This window comes from Peromyscus eremicus, chromosome 11 (genome assembly GCF_949786415.1).
Source record: "Peromyscus eremicus chromosome 11, PerEre_H2_v1, whole genome shotgun sequence".
Lineage (NCBI taxonomy): Eukaryota > Metazoa > Chordata > Mammalia > Rodentia > Cricetidae > Peromyscus > Peromyscus eremicus.
In genome coordinates, this window is record NC_081427.1 from 73,036,717 (window position 1) to 73,046,949 (window position 10,233).

Consider the following 10,233-nt stretch of genomic DNA (forward strand, 5'->3'; position numbering starts at 1 on the left):
ACACACACACACCCCAACATAAAAGGTTGGAACGGAAAACCACAGAAATTACTCACAAGGTTTGGAATGAATTATTAGTAAGCTATGGCTCCAGTCAGTCACACCATAGAGGAAAACCACCTTTACACTGCAGTACACTGTGGTCTATAAATTATGATGGTAAGTTAACTGTATTAAATATATTGTCCACTTCTGTGAGCAATAAATTTCTGTTGTTTTGTAAGTCAGTCACAGTGTTTTTCACGTCATATCCCAAGCCTAAGTTGAAGAGCAATCCTATGTGTCCATCAGTTTCAGAACTGCTAGGAACCAGAGACTCCTCTGTACTCCCCACTCTCCTCCATCTGAACAAGAGTGCCTGCAGTAATGTCCTGCATTTTGTTAGGTGTCATATTTATCTATCTACCATCCATTCATCACAGAGCCAATTACATTAACAACATCTTATTTCTTTCTACTTTGTGGAGTTTTGAAAATGGGATGTTACTAACTCTGAGGGAGATTGTTCCTCCCAGGGCCAGTTAATTTCTACTTGCGTATGATCACACCAATCCCATTTATACCTCCAACTACCTCTCTAACTTACACATATCAAGTTAATGTTTCTCTGGCCCTAAATCATCTCAGGATGAGAGACTGTCAGCTAAAGATCAGTCCTCCAGTCCAAAGCACACCAGAACTATTCAAACTAACTATTCAAACTTAACACTCCTTAGCAGTTTAGTCTGTTCTTCCTTGCCTTGCCAGAGGCTACCCCAATAACAGATGTGGTTCTCAACACTTCTTCACTCCTGGCTCTGGTTGGAGACCAAAACTTGGTATTTCTCTTGTAACCATGCATAGGGAAGCATGCCTCTCGTTTCTTGGAGGAATTGTGGGCAATATTTCTTATAATGTGTTGTCCTTTGCTTGTTACCACTTAGTAACCTTTACAAATTAAGACCCAAACACATGGGTTGGCAAGACTGCTGAGTAGGTAAAAATGTCCACCACCATACCTGTGACCTGAGTTCAATTCCTGGTATCTACATGGTGAAAGGAGAAAAGATTCCAAGTTGTGCCCTAACCTCCCTCCACTGACATCCACACAATGTAGAAGGCGCGCGCGCGCGCGCGCGCGCGCACACACGCACACACACACACACACACACACACACACACACACACACAAATAAAATGTGACTTAAAATTTGTTGAAGACTCAAGGAAAAAACAAGCCGTTATTCTACCCATCCCCTCCATTGTGTGTTGGCTGTCAGAAGTATAGGAAAGCAAGCGAAAAAGACTTATAATCAAAAAGCTGTACATAAGGAACTAATCCCAAGTGGTGTCATTCACACCTGAATTTGATATTTTATAATGAGACTCTTGATTTGAAGTGCTTTAATAATCAGATGAGACAAATGGGGGGCCCAAGAAGTGGTAAGTGTTCTCTGTATATGGGACAGACATGCTGTTGGGATCCTGCCCTCACTCCTGCACAGGCGCAGTGCAGGGTCTTGCGTCTAAGTCATCAAGGGGCACTGGCGACTAAGCATGCGCAGGTGGTCACACAATCTGTGTCTCTTTCTGTTCTCTGCTCCCTCCCTCCCCCCACCACCACCTTTCTCTCTCTCCAGGCCTGGCTCTCTTCTTTCCCCTCCCCCTCCTTTCCCGCCTAATAAAGATCTAAAGACTAGCACTGGGTTCTATCGTGACCGTGACCTTCCCACACGGTAACCAGCGCAGCAACCAGCACTGTTTATCATCCTTTCATGTGAACCATCGGGGCCGGGCCATGGTATCCTCCTCCCAAATGTCCCCTAAGAGTCATAACTTCCAACACCATCTAAGAGTTGGCTGGTGTAACCAATAATAGCAGACAGAGTGATAGCATAATATCTTTGATTTATGTTACAAAAAACCATGGTGTTCATTTGGGGCACTCCCTCCCTATATCCATCCATTGCTCCTGCCCTCTCCCTCTCTCTCTTTCTTTCTCTTACCCCTCCTCTCCCCCTTCTCCTCTTCTCTTTCTCAGTTGACTAGGTTTGGGAAGGCCATATTATGACCAGCCCTATCAAGAACCGCACATGTTAAGTGAGGCTTCCAGCCAATAGCCACGTGAGTGAGCTCAGAGTAGATCCTACAGACCCAAATTATATACAAAAGCAGCCCCGGCTGACATCTTAATTTCATCAGAGCTTCTAATTCAGAGCTTCCCAGCCAAAAGGTTCCTAAGTCTCTGACACTGAGAGGCTGTGTGAGATGATACAGGCTTTTGCTTCAAGCTGCTAAATTTGGGGATAATTTATTACACAGCAATAGGCAACATATATTTAAATCCTTAATGAACTAGTGAATGTCACTTAGGCTTCCAGATTCATTAGTTCTCATCAGCACTGAATTGCCTAGTGATTTTCCAATTCAACAGTAATTTATGTTCCATGCAAGGAAGAAGCCTCCTTCAGATTTGCTAAAACAGAAATGGTATCTTTAACATCCTTTAGATTTCAAAACAAACAATAAAAAATTAGTATAAAATTTGGTATTTTTCAGTAATGAGTTGACCTAGCTGAGAATCTTTATTCATTTTAAGAAGAGAGAAAAATAATGAAAATGGGAGTAAGAAACCTTACATTTTTAATTAAAACAGTTAAAAACACAAACACATATGCAAGTTTCTTGCTAAGAAGAATATTCAGAATAAATAAGCTTGTATTAAACAGTTTATTTTCAATGATAAAACAGAACTATCCAGTGTCTTAGTAGTTCTTGTAGTCTTCCTGATGCACATAAAATTCTCACCACCACCACCACCACCACCACCACCACTCAGTCTCAAAAGAATGAATTCCTGGTTCTAAATAATGCTCTAATCAAAAGCACCTGTCAAACACATCATACAAACTGACTTCATATACTGATCATATACAAAAAAGTACTCAATAACTCTGTAAGAGTAGGAAATGGACTTTTTAAAAAATGCTCTGATGCTAGAGTGAAAAGATCCACACAGGCACCAGCAAAATCAATTTTGTTGGTCCTAGAACAAAACCTAGACTTCAGACCAGAATTCAACTCATAGGAAAGACCATGATCCTGACGAAGAAAACAGGAGACACTGGAGACCAGGAGACATATGAATCTCGTCGAGACAATAAGCTTTCATGCTCAGAGCAGTGTCTGCACCCAGTGTCAAATCCAAACACGGGAAGTATCTGGAGAGAAGCAAGAGAAGGTGTGGCATAACCACAGAAACAGAAAGCAAACAGTAGTCACGCTGAAATTTGTATGGTATGGGAATCAAAATGTCAAATGCCTATAAACATCGGGGAGTTAGCAGTAAAAGCAGGTCGTGAGAGCTTGTGGTCATCAACAGCAGAAGTGCAACCAACAGGAAGACAGGGTTCACTGCCAGATGTAACCTGTCCCACAACTACTATACAGAATGAAAGCCTCCTGTAGTGGGGACTTCTTTTTTTGAGATCAAAATCATGGATCTTTACTTAAATTAGATAGGAATATATCCTAAGGTTCCTCGACTTTTAAACTCTGTCCTATATAGACTTCTGTTTGTTGTAGTACCCGTGACTAATACCAGGGCCTCAGAATATTAAGGAAATGGTCTATTACCAAGCTGCATCCCCTTCCCTTTTTGGAAACTATCTTATTTTGAGAGAGTCTCACTAAATTGTTAAGCTTCTTGCCTCATCCTCCTGAGTAGCTGGGCCCACAGACATGTGCTCTATGGAGTATTATAGAACATAATATTCTAGTATTCTCCTACATAGCTGAGCAACATTTAGGATAAAAATAAACATATTTGTGATAAAAAAAAATAATAAAACCCTAATGACCCAACAGATTAATAATTGTATCCCAAAGTAGAAAAAAGTCAGAAGTAATTTCCAAAACTGACTTGCAAAAATTGAACCATGCCTCTATTTTACCTGTAGAAGTATCAATACTTCCTCAAACTAGTTGGCATAAATGAATAAATTTTTTAAATGTAGTATTATTTCCTGGTCTTAGGTCTTTCTTATCTATATACCTATATAGGTCCTCCAAATCCCTTTACTGACAGCTCATGCTGTATCTTCCTATGTCATTTGAACATTCAGACATTCCTTATACACCATCATAGGATGAAGGTTCATGATCTGAGCCTAAGAATGCTACCTATCTCCCACAGTGGTTTATATTTACACTGTTGGGTACTGGTTGTAATCACTGTTCTAAGGAGCTATTAAAGAGGTCTCAATTCACAATCCAAGTCTTATTATCACCCCATAACCTCTGAACAAATCAAGACTGAATTCATCATGACTCGACATTATGCCTAAACCAAATATAAACCTGTTATGAAGAACTGTACATACAATAAATGCTGTTGCTCTGGTAATCTCTCCTGACAGTAATATTTTCTCTGAAACAAAAATTATTGCATATATTGCAAACCAAAGTGCCCCCAAAAAAGGGGGAACAATGATGTAGAGAAACCAATGCAGCGCTGCTATCTCTAACTTGTTTGTAACTTACCTGCAAAGCCTTAGCCAAGTTAGTCATCTGTCACCTCACATGAACAACTTAATAAATTTCAGTTAGCCGAAGAATGATAACAAAAATTATGGCATAATTTTTCATTCATTATTTAAACTACAGAAAAATGGTTGATTTAAATGAGCTTTGTAACCAAAAGAGTTGAGAAGTATACTATCCCCAAAGTATTTAACAAATGATGCTTGCATACAAAAAATCCAATAGCAAAATTAAAAAAAAAAATTGTTACTGTAACCTAGTGGACATTCAGTCATTCTTCAGTAAGATACTTCTTTCAATTTTAAACATTACATATAAGAATATTTTAACAGCCAACAATGGTGGCTCCTCTCTTTAATATCACCTTTTGGGAGGCAGAAGCAGGTGGATCTCTTTGAGTCTGAGACCAGCCTGATCTACATGCAAGTTCCAGGCCAGCCAAAGTTATATAAGAGCCTATCTGGGGGGGGGGGGGGGGGAGGTTGTACTCAACTAAATCTCTGTCACAAAAACAAAAACCATGCAGTACATATTCTCAAGAACTTAGCTTATTCTACAGGACTACACATAGTTCATACTTTCCAAACAATGGCTATTGAACCACATAAACTGAAACATATTTCTTGATATAGAGCAGGTCTCCTTGGATTACTCAGAGTTTTACTTCAGAACCACAAGCTGAGAAGAGATTGGGGATTTGCACTCTCTCACCCTCTTCCCCATCCCATTCCAATCTGTGAATCTATATTATTCTCATTAATTGGTTGTTGGGTCCTCTCTGACCTGGCAGTCATGGAGCTCCCTATCTATTATTACTGATCCCCTTTGTCACCGTCCTTCTAACCACATCAGACTGCTTTATTGCTACCCACCATATCTTTACTCTTCATCATTTTGCCTTCTGTTTCCTTCTCTTCTCAGCTAGCAAACAAAGGAGATCTACTTCACAGGTACAACCAGCCAATCAATACATCCTCCTCCTTTCAATTAGAGAATAAAACAACAAAGTGAAGCAGGGAGATCTTTTGTGTCTCTGGGCTGTTTTCATCACAATCTGATACTCAAAGTTTTGTTCACTGTACAAAAGAGACTTCACAGTTTTGCTTTTGTTTCTGTTTAATTTCTAAGCATGGGATGATTGTAGATAACTAGCCTAGTCATTTGAGGGTTTTTACTATTGTAGAACTTTGGGGTTAAAAAGCAAGAAAACATATGGAGTTTGCCATCTTAAAAAGCAACCCAATACTTTAAAATATCAATTAAATCTCAAAAAGTTTTATTAAAATCAGATCTTAAATGAACAAGCTTGAGACATAGCTCAGTGCTGTAACATTTGTCTAGCATGCATAAGGCATTGGTTCAATTCCTAGTATCACTTTCCCCAAAAACCTGGGTAAGGTTACCACACCTGCCAGCTGATAATCTCAGAATGTGTGTGGCTGTGGCAGACGAATCATGAGTTTGAAGCCAGCCTGGACTGAAAAAACCATTCCAAAAACTCCAAAGAAGGCATGTGGCCAAAAGGTATACACACACACACACACACACACACACACACACACAAATGCTTAACATCACCAATTATCATAGGACTGTGAATCAAAACTACAGATAGTACTATATAGTTATGAGAATGGCAATTACTGTTTTAAAAGGTTTGGTGAAGATGTGGAGAAATAATCACAACACTGTGGGAAAATCAGAATACTGTGCATTGCTGGTAAGAAAGAAAAACCGAGGAGTCGTTGTGGTAAACAGTATGGCAATTCCTTAAAGCCGTAGACACAGAATTACATGTTAGTCAGCTTCCGTCACTATAACAAATACAAAGGTAATCAACATATAAAGAGAAAAGGTTTACTTTGGCTCCCAGTTTTAGAGGCTTAGGTACATCTTTGGTTGGCCCTATGGTTTTTGTAGCTGTGGAAAAGAGCACATTATGGTGGGGGCAGAAAGGAGCACATGGCAGAGCAAACTGCTCATTTATTAGCCAAGAAGCAAAAGCAAAGGGAGGAGGAAGGGGCTAAGGTTCCACTGTCCCCTTCAAGGTCATGCCCTCAATGGTCTAAAACTTCCAACCAGGACTTACTTTTCTCCATATCACTTCTCTGAGGACCAAACCTTATGATAGGAACATTCAAGATGCCAACTATTCCAAATTACCATGTAAAGAAACATTTTCATTTATGAATCTATAACTAGAAGAAATGAAAGTAAGACAAACAGATGTTTATACACACAGCAGAAGCATTTACGGTAGCCAAAAAGTAAAAGCAACCCTGATGTCCACAGATAAACAAACAGGTAAAAAAGTAATACATTTATACTGTGATTATTATACTCAGCTTTTAAAGGAAGGACATTCTGACATATGCAATAATAGCTGAAACTTGGGGACATTATTCTAAGTTAAATAAGCCCATCACAAAAGGACAAATGCTGCATAAGTACACTCATATGATGTGCCCACAGTGGTCACAGGCACAGAAGCAGCTCCATTGTTGCTAGGGGCTAATGGTAGTTGGCAATGAGGAGTTAGTATTTAACAGGTACAGTGCTTCAGCTAGGGAAGATGAAAAGTACTAAAGACAAACAGCAATGATCGTTACACAACAGTGTGAACACATGCTGTGTTACTGAACGGAATATTTGAAATTATTAAAATGTATTATGTTAGGTACATCTTACCATAGTGATAAAGTAAATGAAAAGTAAAGTTGGTACAGAGAGGAGAAGTATTCACTAAATATTGACACTATTGGACAAACTCAATCTAACAAAAACAAAAGCAACACATGTTACATTAACTGACTAAATATTGGTAATTTTGTTCGAGATCAAGAAAGAGCACGGAAACACCTTTAATGTGGACTGACCCTAGATTCTTCTCGCAAAGCTAAGTTGGTGATAAACAAATATGATCTCTCATGAACATAATAACTGAATATTCATTTTCCAAACTGGTAAGCCGTACATCTTTACTATTCCAAGTGATAACAAATATGTTTCAACCTCAGAGTCACTGTACTCACCTGAACATACCCCATAACTGATCCAGTCCCCCACTTCATTCAGACTTCTGAGCCTGCCCACCTTCTCTAACATAGCACTCACATCATTCTCTCTCCCCTCCACTTGCTTTATTTTTCCTTACAATCCTCACTAGTTTTTATGCATTTGCTTATGGACTGCTTTTCACCCACTAGAATAAAGGGACACCAGACTTTTCTACCTTGTTCACTACTGTCTTCCCTGGGCATGGGACATTACCTGACTTACCTAAGGTGGCTCATCACTACGGCTAGATGAATGAAAAGACTGATGCTCACAGCTTTATAAATCCTACTTCCCTCTTGGCCTGGATACTGTTCTACCATTTACAACTGCTGCTGCAGTCACAGACAAAAACCCATTCCAGCCAGCTTCACTGGTTAAAGGGATCAGACTCCTAGTTTAAAACAAGGAAGTTTATAGAAAGCTCCATCGCAGCACTTACATTGAAACCCGAACTGAGCACCTAAAGAGTGCTCTAATTCAGCTTCAGAATGAGTAAGGGCATCTGTCCCTCTCAAGAAAGGATAAAGAACCAGGAGAAACAGAACGCTTTTGACAGTGCCTTAAGGCAAAGCCAAACCATGAACTTTAAGAGCACCACCACACTGCACCTATTTAAAAACAAATAAAACAAGGTAGTTGCAGGTCCAGACCACAGAACTTTCCCTCTGCAACTTTTTTGAGGATTTAGGGAAAACGGACAATGCTATTTGTCTTTAAAATGCAGCCCAAACACACGTAGACAAAAGTTACTTGCCCCAAAAGATGGACACTTTGGAAAACGAGAAGCACAGGATGTGGGAGAAAAGTCTGCTTCCAAATATAAGTAACTTAGAAAAGAGTGTATACATCCTACCAACGTTCACACGATACAAGCTTTGAGGGCACTTTATAACTACACTCTAATGTTTGCAAGAAACGTATGCCAGAGCTTTAGCAGTTAACACTTTTTGTATAAAAACGAACAACTAACAACCACTTCAACCAGATCACTGCGATACAGTAAGTGGAGGGTCCCTTACTGTATGTAAGGTCTGTGGTGACAGCCAGAGCCTCCTGGGCTCAGACACAAGGCTAGCCGCCCAGGACACACGTGTTCCTCCGGCCTGGAGAGGCAGGTGGAGGCAGCCCTTCCGGAAGATCTTGGACACAGGTCAGAGACACAGGTCCGACGTGTGCCCTGGGGCACCCGGGGCCAGCGTCCCGCCCGAGACCCGGCCCGGCCGGCCTCCAGGGTGTCGCCGCGGTGGCGGGGCGCGGTGGCGGGGCGCGGTGGCGGGGCGCGGTGGCGGGGCGCGGTGGCGGGGCGCGGTGGCGGGCGCAGAGGCGGCCAGCGCGGTCGGTCCTACCTGAGCTCTGCCCCCAGCTGCACGGCTGAGGGGGTAGGCGGGCGGAGGCGGGGCCTTCCAGCGCGCTGGGCCGACTCCCTCGCGCCGGCGCTGCGACGTTCTCTCTCGGGATCCGCGCCCCCACCGAGCTCGAGTTGCACTTCCGGGGTCTGCGGGGGACGTTGACGTCACTACGCATGCGACGGCCGCAGCGCCGACAACCCGGAAATGGGCGGGGCGGGCCTCGGCCTCCGTTCCCGAGGTGCCGGAGGCGCTCAGGCTGGGCGTTAGCGTGCAGACTCTGTCCGAAAGCCTTCTTCTGGAAGAGGACTCCACTGTTCCCTGTGAGGATGGACTTGAGTGAATCCCGCATGCCGATTCACTGCTTGTGTGGCTTCACCCGGGCTGTGCGACTCAAGACGAGCCAGGAGGCCTACCTATGTGTGAAAGACGGCAATTACCCCGAAATGTAATGTTGACATTCTAAGGACGGCTGACTCAAATGGGAAGTGCGTTGGTGTTCTGTTTTTCCAAACATGTTTGAAAGATGCTTCTCTTATGGGTGGATTAGGGGTGAGCAATAGATGAAAATAGTTTTAATTTTTTTATATGCTATTCTGATTTGTATTTAATTCCGAAACCATAATTTTGCCTACTAAGGCCAAAGCAAGAACTGGAGACCAGAACTAAGACTGACTCTTCAGGTAACAGAGGAAAGGCTAGCAGATAGCAAACCTGCATTTGTAGTATTTCCAGAGAAGGGGTTCCAGGAATCTTGAAAGTATACTGTACCTCACTCCCATATTTTGTACTAAATCTCAACTCCTGCCTCCTTCAAAAGAAAGGGCGGTGTGATCTATTGACAGTGTTCCTAATCCACTAAAATGTTCACTGGGTTAGAGCAATGACTTTATCTTGTCTTTTTAAGGTATCTTCAACCAGAAGATGCCTGTCACAAAATATACAATAAACATTGTTTGAATAAATTGATGTCTGCACTGTTACAGTAGTTGGAGAAACTTAGTTACAGGTAGGATAGGAGGATGGGAAGTGGGGGAATTTGGGTTAGAAAAAAAATGTAGCAGTATAAAGGAATGCTCTTGAGGAAAAACAGAACCTATTAGAACAAGCCTGAGTGGAAGTCATAACATTGTAAGACTTGTTAAGATTCCATTTCAGGCTAGAGCTCAAGTGATTTGCAGGGTAGAACTTTCAACTGAAGAAAAAAGGTTCTGAAAAGCTTTGTATACTAAGCAATTTGGATTTTGTCCTTCAGACAGGGTTTTTTCAATCATGAGAAAGCAACATACTTTCATTTTGGTAGGCTGAC

The 10,233-nt window shown here is 41.6% G+C and overlaps 1 protein-coding gene across 7 annotated transcripts in view; it reads right to left on the minus strand.

Moving 5' to 3' along the window:
• The window catches only part of Arb2a (ARB2 cotranscriptional regulator A), a 464,203-nt gene extending 455,145 nt beyond the window's left edge, over nucleotides 1-9,058 (minus strand). For 3 of the 7 annotated variants that reach the window (XM_059276570.1, XM_059276574.1, XM_059276573.1), the window contains exon 1: nucleotides 8,925-9,058. The gene's annotated coding sequence lies outside the window, so the exon portion shown is untranslated. Of the gene's footprint in view, nucleotides 1-8,597; nucleotides 8,720-8,924 lie in introns of those variants that run through there. The other 4 variants (XM_059276568.1, XM_059276575.1, XM_059276571.1 and 1 more) reach the window with 3 other exon arrangements.
• Between the last annotated feature and the right edge of the window lie 1,175 nt (nucleotides 9,059-10,233).